This window comes from Globicephala melas, chromosome 16 (assembly GCF_963455315.2).
Source record: "Globicephala melas chromosome 16, mGloMel1.2, whole genome shotgun sequence".
Classification (NCBI taxonomy): domain Eukaryota; kingdom Metazoa; phylum Chordata; class Mammalia; order Artiodactyla; family Delphinidae; genus Globicephala; species Globicephala melas.
In genome coordinates this window covers 69,119,563-69,145,174 of record NC_083329.1, presented here as the reverse complement: position 1 = coordinate 69,145,174, position 25,612 = coordinate 69,119,563, and the positions used below count along the sequence as shown (strand labels likewise).

The 25,612-nt window shown below is 38.6% G+C and overlaps 1 long non-coding RNA gene across 2 annotated transcripts in view; it reads right to left on the bottom strand.

The window, feature by feature from the left end:
* The window catches only part of LOC115847936 (uncharacterized), a 297,650-nt gene that overhangs the window by 20,283 nt on the left and 251,755 nt on the right, over positions 1 to 25,612 (bottom strand). For both annotated transcript variants that reach the window (XR_009559265.1, XR_009559266.1), the window contains one exon: positions 17,856 to 17,956. This is a non-coding gene — a long non-coding RNA (uncharacterized lncRNA). The remainder of the gene's footprint in view (positions 1 to 17,855; positions 17,957 to 25,612) is intronic.

The window sequence follows — 25,612 nt, the reverse complement described above, 5'->3', positions numbered from 1 at the left end:
TTGACCTATATTTGGTCCATGATTTTATTTTGTCCCTGTACTCACCTATGAGTGGGTACAGATGAGATATGAAGGTTCATCACTGATCCAGCCAACTAGATCTTCCTAACCTCCTGAATTATAAATTTCTTGGATTCCCTACAGCATTTAGCACAGGGCCCCTCACATATTGGAGGCTCAATTACTCCTTTTTGACTGTTCTCCCAGCCCTTTAGAATTGGGGCAGAATGTGCAAGATGCTGAGAAGCAACCTCAGTCTTAGATTTAGGATTTTAGTTGTCATGGGATCTATTTTGCACAGAAATGCTGTTGGCATCATTGGAGCATTATTTGTTCAAATTATAGAACTGATTACTCTTAAATCTCTGTCTCTAGTGATTAATATTTATTCTTTGTCCTGGTATAAACTCAGTGATTAGAACATCCAGCTTAGCGAGCAAGAGCATCACGTGAAGCAAACTGTCAGGTTCATTTTAATAATGGTTAACTTTTTTAGCCAAAAATCTTGAAAATCTTTCACTCTCAGGCCTCAGATGACTTTTTCCTACCACAAGTAAACCCTATTAACCCTATTTCAGTCAAATTTAGTCTGTTCATTTTATTTCATTGTGGATGTTCTTATGGAGGTAATTTATGATATTCTTAGATTAGTGGATTGTTGTAAGAATAATGGGTATTTTAAAAATAATTTTCATCATAGCTGTTGATTTAGCTAATCACAAATTATTACTACAGTCTGTAAAAAGGATGAGGAATAAAAATGAACAAAAAGGTGGTTAGGTATTTTTCTCTTCACCTGATTTGAAGGAAGGGAAAGTTTGATCAAGAATGATCTATAGGTGCTAGTCATTTTATGATTACCTATTAACTTCTTTTTTTTTTTCCTATTAACTTCTTGATGTAAGCTCATTAGTTAGAATCTGAGGTCCTTCAATGGATATGATTGTGTAGTATTCATAATCAAAAGTAAACCCAACTTATGACTTTATCTAAAAGATCTGATTCACTGGACATTGTCAAGTGGTCATATTAAATGTGGTAGAAGCCAGTATTTCATGATTAATAATATCTATTAGGAAGATTAAAGAATATTTGAGATGGTCAGGTACTGTCTCAAGTATGATTAGAGTATGACTGGAGTCAATGACTATGTTCAAGTGCATATTGAGTTCTAGTGGGAAAATGGAAGAATTCTTGGTTATTGAAAGAAGAGGTGGCCAGACCAATCAGACCAATATGTTACAGGTGGTTCAAGCTGTGACCCAAGTTTTTTAAAATTGATTTTAGACAAGTGAAAATCTATGAAAACAGAGGTTCCCATTGCAAGGTTCAACCTCTCCTCTTTATTGCCAGCACATTTTGCAACAGTTTTGTTGCTTTGATACCTCCAGTTGAAATGCTCATATTGGCTAAAGTCATATGCCAAGGACAAAACTGTGAAGCAAGTGAAATTTGTCTTTGAATCCCTACCACTTAACTCATTCTGTATCTTCTTGACCATCTGGATCTTCTTCTTTACTAATCCTTCCTGATCCAAATCACGACTGCCTTCCTCTTGCCTTCAAGTCCCAAGTCCCCTAAGTCCCCTCTACTATAGTCTGTACAGTCCTATTCTGTTATTCAATAGCCTCTATTCTACTCACTTCATTATAACTAGTCTTATTCTAACTGGGTATTAGGAAAGCAAAAGACAATCAAGTTATTTCACACTGAGGTCTGGACTCAGTTTTCTGTATCACAACTTGAGGCATATTGTCAAACTGGAGCAAATTTAAAGGAAAGGAGGGTGCAGTACTTGACACAATTTTGTGTCATGGTCATTTGAAGGCATTGGGATTTAGGAAGGGGAATTTATCTTGGTGATTAAAAGACTCTGTAAAAGATGAGAGAGCTGTCTTCAGATTTGTGAAACTGTGTCATAGTTGTTGTCATCATGTTCATCACTATCATCATCACCATTTATGAAGCTCCTTGGAACGCTGAATATTTTATGGACATTATCTCCAGTCCTCACAGCAAACCTACAAGACTGGTATTAATGTCTTGGGTAGGAGCCAGACTTGAATCTTAAGAGTTAAAAAGGATTTTAGAGGTCATGCAGTTTAATGACATTCCTCCCAGTTCAGAATCAATGAAAACTAATTCCATGTGCCTTCAAATAACAGGACTGTAACAGTAATGGCAGTTACAAGGAAGACAATTTTTGGTCAACCTAAAGTAGAAATTCCTAACAATTAGAGTTGCTTTAAAATGGCATGACTTTCTATAGGAGATGTCCAATTCCAGTCACTGGAGGTGTGCAAATAGGGCTGGATGACCACTTGACAAGAATAGTGTGGAGGGAATTCAAGCCTCAGAAATACAGATGAGATGAAATACCTCTGGTAATCCCACTAAACTTCTAACTCTGAATCTAAGAGATGAATGCCCCCCTCCTCCTGCTCATAGCCTCCATGATTATGAAATTTCCAGAAAAAAATGCCATGTGTAATAAGTAGGCAATGAACTGGCTCAGATCTGTTTGTGTGTACAGAACACCAAAATCCAAGTCAGCATAAAAGCAAAAGCCTTGTGATGCATAAACTCTGGAGCTCAAATCTTCAACTTAGTTCAAATCCAGGTTCTACCCTTCTTAGTTATATTAGTTTCCTATTGCTGTTGTTACAAATTACCACATTGTAGTGGCCTTAAACAACATAAATTTAGTATCTTACAGTTCTGGAGGTGGAAAGTCCAAAATGGGTCTTAATGGGCTGCAATTAGGTGTTGGCAGCGTTGCATTCCTTCTGGACATTTAAGAAAGTATCTATTTTCTTGCCTTTTCCAACTTCTAGAGACCTGTTTATTACTTGGACCACAGCCTCTTCTTTCATCTTCAAAGCTAGCAATACAGCATCTTTAAATCTCTCTCTGACTCTGCTTCTGCAATTACATCTTCTTCCCTGACTCTGACCTTCCTGTCTTCGTGTTACAAGGGCCCAGGTGATTACATTGGACCTATCTGGATAATCTAGGGTAATACTTCCATCTCAAGATCTTTAACTTAATTACACCTGCAAAGTCCCTTTGCTGTGTAAGGTAACATATTCACAGCTTGCAGAGATCAGAACATGGACAAGTTTGAGGGACCATTATTCTGCCTACTATACTAGTTATGTAAACTCATGCAAGTTAGTATATCTTCAAGCCTTGTTTTCTTGTTTGCAAAATGATAATAGGTTTCTCAAAATACTGTTGTGAAAATTTAATGAGATAATGCATCTAGAGTACTTAGCCCAGGGCCTCATACTTTTGTAAGTACTTAACAAATTATACTTTAAGAAACTTCAGGATGGAAGGACAGAGTAGAATCAATTCTCAGGCAAAATGGCTGTCACTGACTTAGGCTGCTTCCACAAATCTGTTTGAACAAACAAAAAATGAAGAAGACAAACCTAGTATAAAGGGGTAGAAATACCAAAATTTATCTATTACCAAAAGCATCGGGCTTCCCTGGTGGCACAGTGGTTGAGAGTCCACCTGCCGATGTAGGGGACACGGGTTTGTGCCCCGGTCCGGGAAGATCCCACATGCCGCGGAGCGGCTCGGCCCGTGAGCCATGGCCGCTGAGCCTGCGGGGCCGGAGCCTGTTCTCCGCAACGGGAGAGGCCACAACAGTGAGAGGCCCGCGTACCGAAAAAAAAAAAAAAGCATAATCTTTCACAAGTTTCTTGTCTTTGTTCCCCCTAACACTGAACCTTGAGCATAATAAGTACCCATACCCATTAAATGGAGAGCTGATGACAATTCTTAAGCCTGGAAGAAATGTGAAAAGTCATCTGATTGGACATCTCCAGCAACTAACACTCTGCCATGCTTGAAACTGCCCATTCCATGTTTAGACAGCTTTAATAATTATAAAGTTCCATCCTGGTATTAAGCTAAACTGACTCCTCCTAATGGGTCTCCTTTAGTTCTATTTGTGCTTGCTGTTTGCTTATCATGCATTTAGTGTTTCTTCTCTGAGACAGCGTTTCTCTAGCTATTTGAAGACAACTCTACTGTCCCAAGCCCCCTTCTGCCCCATCCTTAAGCTTTTTCTTCTCTAAAGTAAACAAACCCAGCTCCTCATACTAAAATTTAACATAGAGCAAGGTTGGTTTCGAGGCAGCAGGAAAAAAAAACTGAAAGAGTAGTTCTTTTTGTTTGTTTGTTTTGACCACATCTTCTTGTTCATCTTGAACATCAAGATGGATAGATTATAAGTATGGTATGGAGGAAAGCCAAAGAGGCTTTTCATATTAACATTACTACTACTCTGGTCTGAGCCACCATTCCTTCTTTCCAGGACTACTACAATAGCTTTCTAACTAATTATTACTTGCTACCTCTGACCTAACTTACAGATAAGAGCACTGATACAGAGAGCCTAAATAAGTAACTTACCCAAGGTCATACCATAAGTGGAAGAACCGATACCAAGACTATTTTCTTTCACAGCCTATGAGAAAATGAAGGCCAGCCACTGAAATCAACAATTGGGTCATGAAATCACTCCAGATGAAATAAGAATAACAGCACATTTGAAAACTAATTTAAAGACTTAGGGGGCTTCCCTGGTGGCGCAGTGGTTGAGAGCCCGCCTGCTGATGCAGGGGACACGGGTTCGTGCCCCGGTCCAGGAGGATCCCACATGCTGCGGAGCAGCTGGGCCCGTGAGCCATGGCCGCTGAGCCTGCGCGTCCGGAGCCTGTGCTCCGCGGCGGGAGAGGCCACGGCGGTGAGAGGCCCGCGTGCCGCAAAAAAAAAAAAAAAAAAAAAGACTTAGGGTTCTGGTTCTAAGAAAAATGGAATAAGCACACTCTACCCCATCTCTTCTAATGAATGCAACTGTAAATTCTGCACTGATTGCATGAAACAGCTATGTGAAGTCTCTAAAAAATAAATGGCAGCATCCAGATTGAAGTATAAGACCTTGAATTTGAAGCTGAACCGAAATGGTGATTAATTTACCAGTTTTTTCCTCCAGTATCACCCAGACTGGACTCAAAAGGCAGCCCAAAATCTGAAATGTGTACTGTTTGCTGTCTTAAAGAGATCCAAAAGAAGCTCTAGATTTCTGCTTCAAGAGGCAGGGAAAGGGAGACACTATGGGTCAGAGACAGTGGGGGAAAACTCTGGTTCTGCCCCCACTTTCTCCTACCCCAAATCTCAGGCAATAAAGGAGCAGCAGTGCTTTTTTCCTCGCTGTCCCTCTACTGCTTGGCGCTAGTCACAAGAAGTGTCCTGCAGAGTGGAAAACATAAAGATTCAAGTTTCTGGCTGGAATCCCCAGGGAGTTGAAACATATGGGTGGGATCATGGAGAAGTGGGAAATCAAATGAGTAATCCCATAACACAGTTTGTGAATGCTGGGCCTACCTCTGATGTGCACATACATAGATCTGAGCATACATAGGATTAGAGAGTTGGGCGACAGGATAGAATGCCTCCCAGATCCCAGATTGACCACTGAGTAGTACATCTGTGGGGCTAATCTGAATAATACTGAAAACACCTTGAAACTGAACTGATATTGGAGAAACTGATACTGAACTTGTCCATAGAAGGCTAGTCAAAACCTGTGGCTTGAATGTAATTACCTGCTAGAACAAAAAAGAAAGTCATTTTCCTCAGAATTTAAACAAGACTCAGGATCTCACAACATAATATTCTAAATGTCTAGGATTCAATCCAGAGTTATTTAGTATACAAACAAAAAACAAAAACAAAGGGACAATCACAAAACCCAGGGAAATTTTAACTATCAAGGAAGACACAATAAACAGAAGCCAAAACTGAGATGACACAGATATTGGAATAATCTGCAAGAAGGGTAAAAAAAAAAAAAGGGCTTCCCTGGTGGCGCAGTGGTTGAGAGTCTGCCTGCCGATGCAGGGGACGTGGGTTCGTGCCCCGGTCCGGGAAGATCCCACATGCTGTGGAGCGGCTGGGCCTGTGAGCCATGGCCGCTGAGCCTGCGCGTCCGGAGCCTGTGCTCCGCAACGGGAGAGGCCACAGCGGTGAGAGGCCCGCGTACCGCAAAAAAAAAAAAAAATGGTAAATGCTCTTGAAACAAATGGAAAGGTAGAATATCTCAGCAAAGCAATGGAAAATATAAAAAGAGAACCAAATGGGTATTTTATTTATTCTGGTATAACTGACGTATTATATTAGTTTCAGGTGTACAGCATAATGCGATGACAAATTTTCTCTCCTGGCAATTATCAAACATGCACTACCATATTATTGAATATAGTCAGCATTCTGTACATTGCATCACCATGACTTATTTATTTTATAACTGGAAGTTTGCACCTTTTAGCCCCCTTCATCCATTTTGCTCATCCCTCTACCCACTTCCCTCTGGCAACCACCATTCTGTTCTCTGTATCTATGAGTTTTGTTTTGCTTGTTCTTTTGTTTTTGTTTTTTAGACTCCACATATAAATGAAATCATATTGTATTTGTCTTTCTCTGTCTGACTTATTTCACTTAGTATACAAGCCTCTGAGTCCATCCATGTTGTCACAAATGGCTAGATTTCATTCTTTTTATGACTGAGTAGTATTCCATTGTGCATGTGTGTGTGTGTGTGTGTGTGTGTATACACACACACACACACACACACATATATACACATACATATATTCTTCTTTATTCATTCATCCATCAATGGATACTTAGGTTATTTGAAAAATAAAATGTCCAGACTAAAAAACTGACTAAGTGGGCTCAATAGCAGAACAGAAGTGACAGAGGAAAAATAGATCAATGTAAATTATGCAGTATCAACAACAGATAGGAAAAAGACTTTAAAAAAACGAACAGAACTTCAATGAACTGTGGGAAATACCAAAACCTCTAATATCAATGTTGTATCATCAGAGTCTGAGAAATAGAGAAAAAAGAGCATGGAGCAGAAAAATTTGAAGGAATAAAACATTCATTATTAGAAGGCCGAAAACATTCTAAATCTTGTAAAAGTCATACTTACAAAGAATTCAGTAAGGTTGCAAGATAGAAAGTCAACATATAAAAAATCAGTTGCATTTCTATATACTAACTGAAATATCTGAAAAAGAAATTAAGAAATCAACCTCATTTATAATAGCATCAAAAACAATAGACTACTTAGGAATAAATTTATCCAAGGACATGAAGGATCTGTACACTTAACACTGTAAGACACTGATGAAAGAAACTGAAGAATGCACAAATAAATGCAAGGATACCTTGTGTTCATGGATTGGAAAAATTAATATTGTTAAAATGTCCATATTACCCAAAGCATTCTACAGATTCAAAGCAATCCCTATCAAAATTCCAACAGCATTTTTCACAAAAATGGAAAAAACAATCCTAAAATTCATATGGAATCACAAAAGACCCAAAATAGCCAGAGAAATCTTAGTACGAAGAACAGAGCTAAAAGAATCACACTCCCTGATTTTAAACTGCATTACAAAGCTATAGTAAGCAAGACAGTGTGGTACTGGCATAAAAACAGAAACATAGGCCAATGGAACAGAACTGAGATCCCAGAAATGTACTCACACAAAAATGGTTAACAAATACTTGATAAGGGAGCCAAGAATACTCAGTGGAAAAAGGATAGTCTCTTCCACAAACAGTGTTTGGAAATTGGATATTCAATTTCCTGCAAAAGAATGAAATTGGACTCTGATCTTACATCACTCACAAAAATTAACTCAAACTAGATTAAAGACTTAAATATAAGACCTGAAACCAAAAAACTCTCAGAAGAGAACACAGGGGAAAATATTTTTGACATAAGTTTTGGCAATGATTTTCTGGGTATGACACCAAAAATACAAGCATCGAAAGCAAAAATAAGTAAGTGGGACTACATCAAACTAAAAAACTTCTGAAAAGCAAAAGAAAAATATCAACAAAATGAAAAGGCAACCTACAGAATGGGAGAAAATATTTGCAAACCATATATCTGATAAGTGATTAGTATCCAAAATATATAACTCATACAACTCAAAAGCATGCACACATACACACACAATTATAATAATTTGATCTGAAAATGGGTAAGTGACCTGAATACACATGAAAAAATGCTCAACATCATTAATCATTAGAGAAGTGCTAATTAAAACCACAATGATATCACCTCACATCTGTTAAAATGGTTAACGTCAAAAAACAAAAATAAAAACCAAGAGATAACAAATGGTAGTGAGGATGTGGAGAAAAGGGAAGCCTTGCACACTGTTGCTGGGAATGTAAATTGGTACAGACACTATGGAAAACAGTTTGGAAGTTCCTCAAAAAAAATTTTTTAAACACCTACCATATGATCTTAGCAATCTCATTACTGCGTATTTATACAAAGGAAACAAAATCAGTATCTCATAAGAGATATCTGTACATCCATGCTCATTGCACTATTCACAAAGGACAAGATATGGAAACAACCTAAGTGTCCACTGATGGATTAATGCATAAAGAAATTGTGGCATACATATATACTACAGAGTATTATTCAGCTGTAAAAAAAAAGAAGGAAATCCTGCCATCTGTGACAACATGGATGAACCTGGAGGGCTTTATGACAAGTGAAATAAGCCAGACAGAGAAAGACAAATACTGTATGGTATCATTTACATGTGGAACCTAAAAATGTTGAACTCATAGAAACAGAGAGTAGAATGGTGGTTGCCAGGGGCAGTGGGGAGCAGGGGTGGTGTGGGGAAAATGAGGATATGTTGGTTACAGAGCACAGACTTTCACCTAGGAGCATTCTGGGGATTTAACGTATAACATGGTGACTATAGTTAACAATGCTGTATTGTATACTTGAAATTTGCTAAGAGAGTAGATTCACATACACAAAAATGGCAACTATGTGAGGTGATGGATGTAGTAAATTGATTGTAGCCATCATTTCACAAAGTATACATACATCAAATCATTACATTGTACATCTTACCACTTTTCTTTGTTACATCTTACCAATTTTCTTTGTTACACCTCAGTAAAGCTGGGAAAAAAAAGCATTTAAGCATTGGGGCTTGACCTCTCAGTACTCTTAGGATCCTGCCATCATCAATATATGAATAAGCTTTGAGTATCCTACTGGTAGAATGAAAATCACTAGACCCAATCACTCTTGTCATATCTGCCATCTACCTAGCCTACTGCTAGACATGTGAATGAGGCCATCAAAGACCAGCCAAACCCCAATAAACTGATCAATTGACTGCAAACTCAGGACCGAGCCTAGCTTATATCATCTGAGTCCAGATCTAGACCAGAAGAATCACCTACCAGAATTGTGAGCTCAAAAAATGGCTTGTTACATAGCAATAGATAATTGATACAAAGTGGGTGATGGAGGATGAGAAAGGGTAAATGGATTGAAGCTCTGGGAGACAGGAAGCGTTGGTAAAGTGGGAGTATAAAACTAAATGTGTTGCAAAGATGAAAAAAATTCTTGAGATTGATGGTGGTGTTGGTTGCACAACAATGTGACTATACCTAATGACACTGAACTGCACACTTAAAAATGGTTAAGATGTTAAGTTTTGTGTTATGTATATTTTACCACAATGAAAAAACTAAATTTAAATAAAATAAATCACTGTAATAGATCAAAGAAGATAAAAGACACATAATCATATCAGTTGATGAAGAAAAAAACACTTCGCAAAACGTAACATCAGTTTATGATAAAAACATTCAGCAAGCTACAAACAGAAGGAAACTTCCTTGGCATCATTAAGGGCATCTACAAAACTCCTAAGACAACATACTCAATGGTGAGAAAATAAATCCTATCCCTCCAAACTGGAAACAAAGCAAGGATTTTACTCTCACCAATCTTATTCATCATTATACTGGAAGATCCAGATAATGCAAAACAAAAAAGAAAAATAAATACAGGACATATGGTTTGAACAGGAAGAAGTAAAACAACCTTCCCTAAAACATCCCTATTCACAGATGACATTGTCTATATAGAAAATTACCTATATAGAAAATCCCATAGAATCTATATGAAAGTTTCTACAGCTGAGTTTATCAAGATTGCAAGATAGAAAGTCAACATCAATAATATTTATATATGCCAACAATGAACAAATTGAAACAGAAATAAACAAAACAATAGCAATTTATATAGCTCAAAAAACAGAAATACTTAGGTATAAATCTAAAAATCACGTGCAGGGGAATTCTCTGGCTGTCCAGCAGTTAGGACTAGACACTTTCACTGCCAGGGCCCCGGCTTTGATCCCTGGTCAGGGAACTAAGATCCCAAAAGCCACATGGTGCAGCCAAATAAATAAATAGAATTAAACAATAAAAATAAAAATCATGTGCAGGCTTAAATCAACAAAATGCTGATGAAAGAAATCAAAGAAGACCTAAATAAAGGAGACATACTGTGTTCTCTTGAATCTCCTGGATTGTTCTCAATGGATTGGAAGACTCCAGTAGAGTTAAGATGTTAATTCTTCCCAAATTGATCTATAGATTTAATGCAATCCCAGCTGGATTTTTTTTTTCTTGGTAAATTCAGAAAAGATGATTCTAATATTTATATGGAAAAGGAAAGGAACTAGATTAGCCCAAACAATTTTGAAAAAGAAGAACAAAGTTGGAGGACTGATACTTCTTGTTTTTAAGACTTACTATGAAGCTACAGTAATTAAAATGAGTGGTATTGGTGAAAGGATATACACATAAATCAGTGGAACAGAACAGAGAGTTCAGAAAAAGATGCACAGAATGACAGTCAATTGATATTTGACCAAAGTGAAAATGCAACAGACAGTTTTCTCAACAAACGATGATGGAACAATTGGATACCCATAAGCAAAAACAAAAACAAAAAACAAACAAAAAAATGAACCCTGACATAAACCTCATGGCACAATACAAATAAAAATATCCAAAATGGATGATAGATAAGCTTAAGTGTAAAATATAAAACTATAAAACTTTTAAAAGAAAACATAGAAGATCTTAATGATCTGGAGTTAGGCAAAACATTCTTAGATATGACACAAAAAGCATGACCCATAAAAAGAAAAAAAAAAAGGATAAGACAAACTTCATCAACATTAAAAACTTCTGCTCTGTAAAACACACTGTTAAGAGAAGGAAAAGCCAAGCTATATGCTGGGAGAAATATTTGCAAGTCACATACATGACAAAGGACTTGTATACCCAGAATATATAAACAACTCTCAAAACTCAACAGTAATACCCAATTAAAAAATATGTGAAGGACTTGAACTATATTTCACCAAAGATGATATACAGATGGCATATAAAACAGGAAAAGATGCCCAACACCACTAACTGTTATGGACATGGAAGTGAAAACCATGATGAGATACCACCACACCTGTTAGATTAACTAAAATTAAAAAAAAAATTGACAATACCAAGTGCTGATAAGATTGCAGAACAACCAGAACTGTCGTATATTGCAGGTCGGAGTGAAAAAAAATGGTACAACTGCTATGAAAAACAGCTTGGTCGCTTTTTATAATGTTAAACATATACTTAACTTATGACCCAGCAGTTGCACTTCTAGAGAAATGAAAATTATGTTCAAATAAAAATTTGTACATGAACATTTATAGCAGCTCTATTCATAATTGCCAAAAACTGGAAACAACCCAAATGTCCTTTAACATGTCAATGGATAAACAAATTGTGGTATAATGAAATACTGCCCAGTAATAAAAAGGAATGAATTAGTGATACATGCAACAACATGGGTGAATATTAAAGACATTATGCTAAGTGAAAGAAACTAGTCTCAAACTAGTCATACTTACTGTATGACTCCTATTATATGACATTCTAGAAAAGAAAAAACAAAGATGATGGAGAAAAGATCGATGCTGGCCAGCGGATAGGGTTAGGAGGAGGCTGTGACTAAAAGGAGGCTGGGACTAAAAAGGTGGCAGCATAGGGAATTTTGATGGTGATGGACCTATTCTGTAACTGTTTGCCATGAAGGTTACAGGAATCAATATGTGTGTTAAAATGCATAGAATACATACATCAAAAAAGTCAATTTTACTGGATGCTAACGTAAAAAATAAAGAAAACAGAACAAAAATGTACACCTGGCATTTCAGATATAAATGAAGAAACACTACTCATAAAAAGAAAAATTATGAAACACAAGGCAGACAGAACTGAAACAATATCACATGAGTGTAAAAAATTTTTTTGGAAGAGAGTGATTAAGTAACTTGACAAAAGGTCACACATTTAATAAAAGACAACAATGGGGTTTGAAGATAGGTCAGTTGGCTTGAACTGCAGAAGAGCTTTATAACTGCCCTACAAAGTACCTAGGTTTAGTGGGTAAGAGCATTTGGATGTGGACTCAACATTGCATGCATTTGAATCCTGGCTCCACCCTTCTAGTTTGGAACCTGTTTCCTCACCTATAAAATGAGATTAATAGCAGGACTTACTCATACATCACCTGGCACCTAGTAGGTGCTGAAGAAACGACAGCTATTAACCACTTAAGACTTGATTTCTCCACTGGCAATAGAAATAACATTGGCACTGTGAAGAGTTTAAATCAGTACACAACAAGTATGTTCTCTGGCCAGTATGTTAGTTTTTCCACAAAACACAAATCCTTAGGGTTCATATTTGGTTCATTCATTAGAAATGTAGAAAATTGAATTTAGGTCTGTTTGATACAAAACACAGTCTTCCTTCTACTCGAAACCCCACTGTCCTCTTCTCATTTGTGCTGCATACTGATCACTTCCTGAATAAATGTACATGAATATTTTAAATTTCGATTGAGATGATCTTTATCAATATTTTATATATATAATCAAAGACAAGAAATAGTAGTCAAGGGACTCCCCTGGTGGTCCAATGGTTAAGAATCTGCCTTCCAATGCAGGGGATGTGGGTTCGATCCCTGGTCAGGGAACTAAGATCCCACACGCCGCGGGGCAACTAAGCCCGTGCGCCACAACTACTGAGCCCGTGCACCACAACTACTGAGCCCCTGTGCCACAACTAAGACCTGACGCAGCCAAAGAAAAAGAACACAATTAAAAAATTTAAAAAAAAGAAATAGTAGCCAAGATTAGAAACAACATTAGAGAGGGAGAGGAGCAGAGAAAAATTCTCCTGTAATAATTTTTCTGAGCATAGCAACTCTGGTTAGCTCACTGCATTCATGCACTTGTGAAGCAGGAACAGAAATTACAAGCACTCTGGCTATTATTATACATATAGATCACCTCAATTACTTTAAGTGATGTTGCTTAATACAATGGACAGCAGCTTTTTAAAACAGGCAGAGCTCTTTTCCAAGTATTGACGTCAGCAGGTCCTTGTAATTGTTCCTCTCAATGGCTCAACTGCCACTAGTCACAGATGTCCCCTGCATGACGGGACTGCTGCTTTCCACACTGCAGCATAGACACACGGAAGCCGCCCTCTACTTGGGGTTGGCGGGAGTTTGGCAGTAACCTTTGCCTCTAGCTTTTTAGCTGTGTGCATCATTTCCAGTTGGAGGTGTAGGATGGTTGGGGGATGTGGTTCAGGGTGTGCTTAGGTAGGGAATCTTTTATCTCTTTCTTCATTTGTGTTTAAGAAATTCAGTGCTAGAAAGGGACAGCTTGGAAGACCTCAATGAACCTCAATTCAGCATTGGTACTGTCCCTATTCATAGTCAGAGGGCTGTCTGCCTAAATAATTTAGTTTTCAGGTGAGAATCAGAAAGCCCTTTCCCCCTACTCCAATTCATTTCCCCACAAGCCCTAACATGTTGCTAGAAATATCAAGGTTATTAAATCTGGATCAATATTTTGGCTAGACTTAATTTATTGGTCCTTTAGAAAAGTGTAAGACCTAAAGGGAAGGGACCCAGGGAAGATAAATTTTGATGAGAACTTTAATGGAGAGATAGAAAAAGAGATTAGAGGCAGCAAAGAATCCATGGGCTGCGGGTCGGGGGGTTGGGCAGCAGTGCAGGACAGAGGTGGGGGAACACAGAGAAAGGAATAGGGCACAAATAAAAACAGAAGTTACTAAAAACAATTTTGCCCACTTCATCGGAAGAAATTTACCTGGTCCTTCTAAAATTCAGTAATAAGAGAATGATTCAATAATTAGATATTCTCTGCGAATTATCTCATTATCACACTTTGAGTAATCTTTGTTGAACAGAGGGAAATCCTAAAGATGTTGGGTTTTAGTGATAAAGTGAGATCTATCACTTTCAAGTTGGTTGTCTTAATTTTGCCTTTATTTGCCACAGCAAGACTTGGAAAACTGTAAAACTCTGTGTTATTTTCCCTCTACTGGCTGTGTTCCCATATCCATAAGGATGCTTCCGGAAAGACCAAACTTGAGTCGTGTCCCGGATGTGACCAAGTCTGGACTATTATCTAGCATCTGTATAAAATTCTCATTTTCTAAGAGAACACTTCCTAAAATAGGTCTTGCAACTCCAGGAAGTCTGATTGGTTTACCCGCTGTGTTTGAAGACTCTTTTGCCCTGACTGAGATCTGTACATGCTCCGCCTTTGTGATAACTGGCCATGCCCTGGGGTCGGGTAGGGTGGAGGATGACTGTACATGCAGAACAGAGAAAACAGAGAAATGACATCTTAATTTCCTGTAAAAATCTTTTTGTATAAACTGTGTGAACTTTGTTGAGTTTAAATAAATACTTTGAAGTCTGAGATGACTGGATTTCTCTCTGCACTGTCTAGAGTAACAATAAACTTCCAGCAAACATCAACTTCTCAGGATGGAGCCAGAGCCACCAGCTTCCTTAAGAAAAGGAGGGGGAGAATTCCTTCTCTACTTCACAGAAGGCTCTAATATGGATGCAGATAATAAACCATGTTATAAAGTCCCCAGTTGTACCTCAGGTTCTGTTCATGATGTGGTTAACAATATGGGCCCTGGAGTCAAAGACAAGCCGGTTTAAATCCCATGAGTCTCCACAAGTTATTCACTTACTCTGTCTCAGTTCTCTCCTCTGTAAGATGGAGCTAATAATACTATGTAAAGCATTGCAACCAGTTCCTGGAGCATAGTAATGGCTAAGTAAATGGTAGATGTTAGTATTACCATTATTGTTGCACTTGATATTTGTTATCACTGACATAATTATTATTCCTTAAATGGACATCTCTTTTTTTGTTGTTTTTTTGTTTTTTTTCTTGCGGTACACGGGCCTCTCACTGTTGTGGCCTCTCCCATTGCGGAGCACAGGCTCCGGACCCGCAGGCTCAGCGGCCATGGCTCACGGGCCCAGCCGCTCCGCGGCATGTGGGATCCTCCCGGACCGGGGCACGAACCCGTGTCCCCTGCATCGGCAGGCGGACTCTCAACCACTGCGCCACCAAGGAAGCCCTGGACATCTCTTTTTGATGTGCTCCACAGAGTTGGAGCCACTCCACCAACAGGCTGGGTGGAGAACTAAAATATCACTCTAAACCACCTAGGGCCAAGACAGCAGTTGGGTTTTCAGCTCAGTGTACTGACTAGTTGATAGTGGCTTCCTGGAAGGCTGTGTGGACAAGAATTCTAAGGCTGCTGATGAGATCAGCAGAGTGCCATGATTGATTATCAGTGACTTCCATGAGCATGAGAGGGAGAAAGGCAATACTTTGTTTATTTGCCAACTCTGGCCTAGGCACTGTGGGTCATGGCTCAGATTCTTTCAGTTCCTCTGAAATACTGCAGAAAAATACAAATATTCTCCTTCCTGGTTACTACAGTTCTAGCACTCTTGATGTTGAAAAGAGATTCTTTTTTTAAAATTAATTATTTATTTATTTTGGGCTGTGTTGGGCCTTTGTTGCTGCGTGTGGGCTTTCTCTAGTTGTGGCAAGTGGGGGCTACTCTTCGTTGTGGTGTGTGGGCTTCTCACTGTGGTGGCTTCCCTTGTTGCAGAGCATGGGCTCTAGGTGCGCAGCCTTCAGTAGTTGCAGCACGTGGGCTCAGTAGTTGTGGCTCATGGGCTGTAGAACGCAGGCTCAGTAGTTGTGGCACACAGGCTTAGTTGCTCTGCAGTATGTGGGATCTTCCCGGACCAGGGCTCGAACCTGTGTTCCCTGCATTGGCAGGCGGATTCTTAACCACTGCACCACCAGGGAAGCCCGTGAAAAGAGATTCTTATTGGTAACAAGCTATAACCCAGTTCAAGACCAAACAGTGAAAAAAATTTTTTTTAAATTTTGTTTAGAGTTTCATTGCTTCCTTCTGGGAAAACTATCTGGCTATTAGACATCATAATCCGAGTAACATGGTGGTCTCCTCTTCCCCAATAATGACGTTAATGGCTTATATTTTCAGAGCATTTAATTTGTAAAATGCTCTTACATCCATTAGGACACTTTATATTCAACAATTTGGCATGTGGTAAGCACAAAAGGAAGTGAAGGCAAACTGGTGTGGGTATTTCTTAAGACTCATTTTAAGTTCATTGATGATTCCAGCACATATGTTTTGTTTCCAAAGTGCTGGTGTTTCACTTCCAGGGTAATGGTATCTGCCTCTTGCTGTAAGCCTCCTTCTGGTTTCTTGACTCCTTAATTTATTTTCCTTTCATTTATGATTTTTCCCCATGTAATACATGTTTGTGTATTGTTAAAATATTGCCCTCATGTTGTGCGGCATGCCCAAGTATTTCCTCAATGAGTCACTTATGGATCGCAGGACCAATTCTGTTCTCAAGACAAAGTGCCAAGGCTAAGATTAGTTCCAGTTTTATATTAATGACTGTTGATTCTTAAGGCTCAGAAACCTCTAATTGCTGCACAGATACCAAAATGGTCAAATGGTGGCCTGTGTGGAAGGCAGGCTCTCACTCATTTCCTGTACTAAAGGGTTGTTTTCCTGTCCTAGATAGCTTCTACTTCAGAAGCATAATCCATTCTCTCCCACTCATCCAGTCTCAAGAGATTTGAAACTATTCTGCAATAAAAGATGTGTAAGGTTGACCCTCCCTGCCCACGCTGCTCTCTTCTCAAATGGGTTGAGTCAGTATTTCCTTTTTCTCTAATTCAGCAATGGGCCAGCTGGTTTTGTCTGATAGATTAATACCCAATTAAATGACCTTCTCCGAACTTCATCTAACCAAGAAAAAGACAGAGTTAAGCAATGATTTAATTAATGGAATCGAAGAAGACTGGTAAAGTAGATAAATTCAGACCCTAAAACCTCTTTCCGTCAGAAATATTTTGGGAAGTTTCCATAGTACAGTGATTTGTTTCTATTATGAAACTTTAAATTATATAATAGGGGAACTATGTTTTGTCCTCCATTAATTGTATGGCAACCTAGATGGGTCAAAATTCCTTAGAAGAAGAAATAAAAAATATTATTTATTGTTTATATGACTTCAAAGCTCAACAACAACAACAAAAAACTATTAAGACCCCATGGCCCTATATCTGTTATATAATTGTTTTCACTGAATTAGGGTTTGGTATTATATCCTAGGTATACATTAAAAGGTGCTACAAGAAACAACCATATGAAATCTAATTTTGCATTTAAAGTGGGGATATAATTTGAATATATTTTTCACCATAACTCAGTGTGTGTCTTAGGAAGCTCTCAGAAAGATGCGTGTATCAACTTCAGTATGAAACAGTAATACACAGTCCAAGTTAAAAACTGGCCTAAACAATACATACGTGTAATATCTCATTAACAAGAAGACTGGAGAGAGGTGACTGCTGGTACTGATGTAGCTGTTCATTGATGTCATCAAAGACAGTATTTTTCTTTCTATTTTTCTGCCCTACCATTTTTGGCTGTTGTCTTTCCAATCTAATGTTTTGTACCTCATGTCACATGGTGGCAGCCACAGGACCAGGCCATATATCCACATCAGGTCAGGAAGAAAGAGAGGGATGGGTCAGCAAGTTCTTTTCTCCCTATCCATCTGAAGAGAGAACAAAAGCTTTTTCAGAACTAATCTACTTATATCTCATTGGCATTTCTGGATCACATGACCCCCCAACAAAATCAGAGTCATGTTAACCAATTATCATAGCTATAACAATATATTTTCCCTGGCCCATTTTTTAGAACAATCCTTATGGGCAACCTTAAGTCTAAGGAATTGAGAAAAGTTTAAGTCATGGCCCCTGCTTTCTTTCTATAAGTTTAGCCTCTAGTTCAGAGGCAATTCATATATGAAAAATTAAATAATTGTGAGACAATAATAATAATAATAGGTACACAGGCATTCATCATGAAATACAAGTGAATGGCCTAGATAGTAAATGTTGAAGGATCCCACTATGGTTTGGGATGAACAGGAAAGGTTTCATTTTTATTTTATTTACTTATTTATTTATTATTTTATTATTTTATTATTTTTTTTTGCAGTACACGGGCCTCTCACTGTTGTGGCCTCTCCTGTTGCAGAGCACAGGCTCCGACGCGCAGGCTCAGCGGCCATGGCTCAGGAGCCCAGCTGCTCCGTGGCATGCGGGATCTTCCCGGACCAGAGCACAAACCTGTGTCCCCTGCATCGGCAGGCGGACTCTCAACCACTGCGCCACCAGGGAAGCCCTATTTATTTATTTTTTAAAAATGTTTATTTATTTGGCTATGCTGGGTCTTAGTTGCGGCATGCGGGATCTTCGTTGCAGCATGAGGAATCTTTAGTTGTGGTATGCGGGATCTTTAGTTGCGGCATGTGGGATCTTCAGTTGCGGCATGCAAACTCTTCGTTGCGGCGTGCAAACTCTTAGTTGCGGCATGTGGGATCTAGTTCCCTGACCAGGGATCGAACGTGGACCCCCTGCATTGGGAGCATGGATTCTTATCCACTGGACCACCAGGGAAGTCCACCAAGATAGGTTTTAAAGAGTAGGAAGGGTTTAATGTAAACCTTACAAAGGAGTTTAAGATATAATTAAATGTCTTCTTTTGCTATTAAGCCCCAGAACTACATGTATTCTGACTTAATTTTTATTTCTACAAATCTTCTTCCCATCTTCTTCAAAAGAGTCAATTTTGGACTTTAGTAATTTTTTGAGGACCCACGGCCCATCAGCTACTTGAAAATCAGGAGTCTAGTAATAAGGTAAAATAGCATGAACAGGAAAAGTAGGTAGCTGATGTAATGAACTAATGAATAAGTATATCTATAGGGCAAAGGAATTGGAAGACCTTAGTGGAGGGAGGAGAGCAGGGAATTTGAATCCTGAGGACAGGGAGTCCAGTTCCAGCTGACATTTCCTAGTTGTGTATTCTTGAGCAAACTGCTTAACCTCTTAAGCTTTGTACTTTCTCATTTATAAAATAATGATGGTAATTTACTCCCCATTGACTTGCAGAGATTATATAAGCTAATATCCTAGAAAGTGCTGTGTAAACTTTAAAAATGAGGTACAAAGTATTATTTAAAAGTGATACTCATTTCAGTGATAGACTTCTTCATATAGATTTTATTACTATCACTCTATCAAAATGCCCATCTGATAACTAGGTTCAGCGTTCCCACTGACTTCACACTTGGTTTTGGCAGATCAAAGCTGACAAGTCCACTTGGTTGGGGCTAGTAAGCATAAAAGGGCCTCTGAAATAGGAAGCAAATATCAGGCATTCTGGTTGGCTGACTCCTTTCTAAAGCTTGTCAGCTTAGAGAAAATTCTCAGATGTCAGGATCAGTGGGATTCATTCCACATATGTACATAATACTAGCTCAAGTAGAGTTCACCCCCATGTTAAAAGTGGGGTTATAATGGGGCAAGATCTTACCTTTCCATTTTGAGAAAGCCTGACATCACATCTGTGAAAATACTATGAACCTCTGGAGAAAGGTTTTAGGATATGGATAACATGGTGATGATGTTCAACAGTGGTTCAATCTTGATTTGCTAGATTGTTCATGGAAAACTTGAAATAATTTTGGAAAAAGTAAGGAGCACCCTGTAGCTCTCACACCCCTAGCCTCCTGAAATAACTAACAGAAATTAGAAAATAGTCCAATCATATATAATAAAGAAACCACAACATGGAGCACTAAATACTAGATAGGATACAGGAATTTTCTTCTAATCCTAATGCTATAAATGTGCAATAAAGGGAAGAATAACACACAGTGAGTTCAAAATAGAACTGAGAAGGTCCCATTCATTCTACTTTAGTAAAATTCAATGAAGCACACACTGGGTTTCCAAAATTGTTGTAATGAATGTTACATGGAAACTCATGGGTATCCATCTCATTGGACCCACCCCATTGGACAGGGGAAATCTTAATATTGCAGACCATGACAGGCTGTATCCAAGTGCATGCCTAGCATGCTTGACTGGCTGTTACAGTCTTAGGGCTCAATGTCAAATTCCAGACATGGTACTCATTCTCATTATTGTCTGTTGACCTGATATTTGGCTGGAATAAAAGACTTTAAACAAGTAGTCCAGATGGGAGATTGACACCGATAATGTTGTAGAATAATCATTTCAATAAATCTTAAGTGCATTTAAACCACTGGTTTCTTGGACATCCTAAAATGTACAATGCTGTTTCTGGGAAATAAAATAAAATTCTACGTTTATTGCATTGCTCTGTGACGCCCTTCATGGAATAATAATTGTCTAGGGACCTTGCGGGAATAAGATTAACATATTCTTAGGGACTTCCTAGGTGCCCAGATCTTACATATAGCAACTGATTGAATCCTCATAGCCAGTCCAAAGAGTAGTCATTATTATCATTTTTCCATAGATAAAGTGAAACCTGGGTAGGTTAACCAATTGACTCAAAACCACTAAGAGATGGAGCTGGGATTCTAAGTAGAACTCACCAGTCACACAGTCCCATCTCTTCTATGATTCTGAAAATTGTTCTTTTTCCACCATAGCATATGTCTCTGGAGAGATTACTAATAATGCTTAAATGTATATATTGTTGCCATCCATATGACTGCAATGCCTAGGAAACAGGGTTAGGAGGAATTCTGGCCAACTGGATTTTCTAATTAACTGAAAGTTTAATGTTTTCTTTAAAAATGTTGTTGACACAATTCCTGAAATGGCCCATCCCTCTTCCTTGGCTTAGCAAAATACAGTGTTTAAAAGTAACCTTTTCTCTGATCATGTCATAGTCTTGACCAGATCTCTGCTCAAATGTCACCTAATCAGACAGCCTGCCTATGACCACCCTTGATTAAAAAAAAATCACTCCACATTCTCCCCTCACTCTATCACCTTTGTACTGCTTTACTTTTTTCCTCATAGCACTTATCACTAATTGGTATGTTACATATTTGTTTGCTTTTAGAATGTATTTTTTACTTTTACTTTTACAAATGTATTGTTTACTTTTTAAATGTACAATGTTTACCTTAGAATGTAAGCTTCATGAAAAAGCTTCCATTTATTATAGCCAGAGTTGTTTCTCTGTGGCCTAGAACAGTGCCTGAAATGTAGCAGGTACTCAATGTTTACTGAATAAATGAATGAGTGAATAAATTAACTCAATTATATATCAGTTCTAACCATTCAGTCTTGTTGCCACAAGTAGATTGGGCTGAATTTGTGTGTGTGTGAGACACTCTGTCACCCTTTATATGGCACCAAGGAATGGGGTTATTTATAATAAAGCTGTTGCCACATTATCTGACTCTTCCTCATACAAATAGACACAGGGCAGCAATTTAAGTAATTTAAGGCTCTGGTCACTTGGAACTGATCCATTAAAGTTGTCCTATAATTTGAAGAAAAGGATTGGTATCTTATGTGCTCTGTGTTTTACACTCTGCAATCTTTTATGCTGAGTGTGCACCATGTAAACACATTCAGTTCTTAGCAAAGGACGTAAATGTTGAAAACTACTCAATTTTAAAGAAACCAGGTTCCAACTTTCTTAATGTTCTCTACAGAGAAGATCGCTGAAAGTGGAGTATCCTTAGAGAACGCAACCATTTGCAGATTATTTTCTCGTATCCTTTCTGAAATGCTGTTGCCAGCACAATCACTACCTTGCTACACATGACCCTGGTCAAGTGTCTTTTTACTCCCTCTTGCTTAAAAAAGGTAATCTGCATGCTGTTTGTGGAAGACAGTGAAGATGACTGAATATTAGGGGATGGAGAAAGACTTATTCTGAATAGTACTACAGATATTTGGCAGCTGAAACAAGGATATTCCTTTCAGTAGTGAATTAAGTGAATGGAGTTGTCATAGCAAACATGTATGTGTCTTTTGGGTATAAAAAAGGCCCCAACTGCTATGTTTTCTATCCCTGTCTTCAGGGTGTAAGTCCAATGTATTTGGAAGCATTGATGAACCTTCAGACTGTCTGAAAACTTTCGTGAAAACCTTACTATGAGAGCCAACATCATGAGAGGGAGTCAAGTGGTGGTTAAGAGCTTGGGATCTGGAGTCAGATTGCCTTGTGCTTCAATCCTCGGTCTGTCACTTACTGACTGGGTGACATTGGCCAACCATCACTGTACATAGAACTTGGGTCATGGCACTCTCTCACTCAAACCACTTTAATGGCTCTCCGAGTCTATATGGCTGTGCCCTGCTTCTCTCTCAGACCTCTTTGTGAGCTACTTTGGGGGCCACTCCTCCTCTTGTTTGTTGTGCTTCAGCCTCAGGGATCTTCTTACTGGGCCCATCTCAGGGCATCTGTACTTGCTGGTCCTTAACTTAGAATGCTCTTCCCCCACATATTCTGAAGGCCTGCTCTCTCACTTCCTTAGGGCCTCTGCTCAACTCTTACCTCTTCAGAGATGCTTTGTTAGAACAGCTTTCAAAACACCACTTGCCTTTCATTCTCTACTTCCTACCCATATTTGTTCTTCTTCATAACACTTATCATCCCTGAGCTTCTATCTTAAAATTCACTCTTCATTGTCTGTGCTGCACTCCACCTCATCCCAACCCTAAATGTAAGCACATGAGGTTATGAATGTTGTCTTGTCCACTGTGGAACTCCAAGGTCTTGAATAGTGCCTAGCACACACTAGGTGCTCAATAAATATTTGCTGAATGCAAGAATCTATACCTGATGTAAATTGTGTCCATGAGAGTCTCTTTCTCATTGATTTGGAATTGGGCCCAAAGAGACTATGTCAGCAGCAGGTGCTACAACTATAAAGTCTTATAGTATCAAAAGCTGAGACTCAAATATCAGGAAAACAATTACAGGTCACTCTGTAAAGAAAAAAGTAGGCTCAGGAAGAGAGAGAGATGTTGATCCTCCCATTTCCAAGACTCTAATCCTACTAATTCTCTTTGCTTAGGAGACGAGTGCATTTCTGTTTCTTGCAGCCAAATGATCCCTGACTAATTCAAGAGTGAAATAAGTAGACTTTTCTTAAGAGCTTTTGGGGTCCTAGAGGGCAGAGGAAGTGCTGGTGTGCCTTTTTATACCTGAATCTCTAGAACCTATTACAATTATTTCTAGTACATATATGATAAATAATTAACAAATAAAAAATTTTCAATTTGGAACTTAATTCCAATAACGCAGAAGCCAATGATCCCTAGTTTACCCTCCTAAGACTGTATTTCTCTTTTCTCCTTCCTTTGGATGCCTTTCCATTACCCAGCTCCTCTCAGGCCCTCACTGAATATTCTGCTCAGCATCCTTGTATGGGACACATAAAAAGTTATTCAAAAACAAAATCCTCTCCACACCAGGCACATAGTAAATTCTGGTGAAGTTTCTGGATGTTCTATGTCAAAACATCAATGTCTGTTGCCTCCAAGGGGCCAGTTCCATCATCTTTAATAGTGTGGTAGGTTTTGTGAATTTACATCTTCAAAGAGTTGACTTTATTTTGTGGTTGCTGATCTTTTTATCTTGAACCAGAAATATGGTTTTAGCACCAACCAGTGAATTGAAAATTCTGCTCTAAAGTAGCAGAAAACAGTTATTTTACAGGAGAAAATTGGGGCTTGCAGTGGAACGTTTAATTGTAACCATCACAAGTATTGTCCTATTCAGTAGTCTAATCCATACTTGAATCCATGATTCCACCCCTTCATCTTATCTACCTTTATCAGAGTCCTTCCCAAGACTGAGTTTTATTTTGATGAGTTTTTGGTTTCATCAGGCATCCTGTGATGCAACCTGTCCTGTTTCCCATCTAAGACCCCTTCTGCTGATAATCCTCCTGGTTTTCCTTTAGTTATTTTCATCATCCTATTGGCTTAATGGTATTATCTTTTCTACCAAAGATGGAATCTCTTTAATCTTTGCATTAGTACTTTTTCAATTCTTGCATAAGCTGCCATTTAAATATCATAGTTTATTTTTTTTTTGATAAAGTAACTATTCACAATGATTGTGAAGTTAGTTACCCATATTTTGGTCTTTTATGTATCATTCCTTAATTGATGCCCTCTCCTCTCATCATCACCCCTTCTTCTGGGTTCACTGCAATTACTGACTGAGAAATCTTTCTCTGAGTAGGATAAAAAGGAGAAAATTGATATTACTCTAGAGTTTTTTATACCCTGACAAATCATAGTCACAATTTAGAATGCTATCTTATATTAAATTGATTTTCAGGGCCAGTTACCCACACTAGATGAAAACTAGGACAAGAACACACTAATTCAACCATTTGAAGATTGAATCCATTGTTTCTACTTGTCACTTTCAAGAGCTATTTGACCCAAGTTGGACTTAATTCAATTACAAAAGTGACAAGACTTACAGTGTGAGGGGAAAGGGGTTTCTACTTCCCAGGCAATGGGAACAAAAGCTCAAATTAGAGTTGTGCTATGTGTAGGCTATGATTTTGAAACCCTGAGACATGACTAAGGGATGCAGCGCCACTTTCCTTGGTGCTCCCCTGGTGGAAGAAGCCCAGGTTGAAACACTTCTGCCTTCTCAGCCCAATGGATCAACATTCTTATGTTTAGAATTATCTTGTTACCCCATATGAATATGGGTGTGGACCTTCAGCAGCCGACCTGTAGGCATAGAGGCAATTTTGTTTTCCCCTGGTAAGGTGACCCATCCCTGTTGAATTCGAGGAGGTTAGGAATCTGTAGGACGTTTAGAAGAGAATCCCAAAATGAAGTAGGATTCCCGGTTTGAGGAATTGGCTGCTGTGAGGTCTCATGGGAGTTGAAGTGGTGATTCAAAAATGTCATAATTTATAGGGGCATCTGAAGCATTATCAGCACAGCACCTATAGTCATGTGACTTCAGCAAGGCCAGTCAGTCTGTCTGCGAAATTTTAAAAAAGCAGAGCTGAGGAAAGGAGGCCAGTCTCTCTCAGGTGGCAGAAGCTATAAGCAAGGAGATTTGGATGATTATCAATAGTCATGCTTCCCACTACAAAGGAAAAGCTGGTTCACTGTCAGAAAAATCTAAACTGACCCAGAGAGAGACCAGAGATAAGGATGATGCATTCCAGCCCCTGGTTCCACTGTCCCTGAGGTCCAGGGGCACCTCTCCTACTTCCAGTTTGTTGTTCAACTATTTCTTTGATTATATATAATATCCCTAGAAACCTTCCAATAAACTCCTTTCTGGACTAAGTTAGTTCCAGTTGGGGTTTTGCTCATTTGCACTCGAGTCCTAATTATACATATACGCTTGGGAATTCAAAATC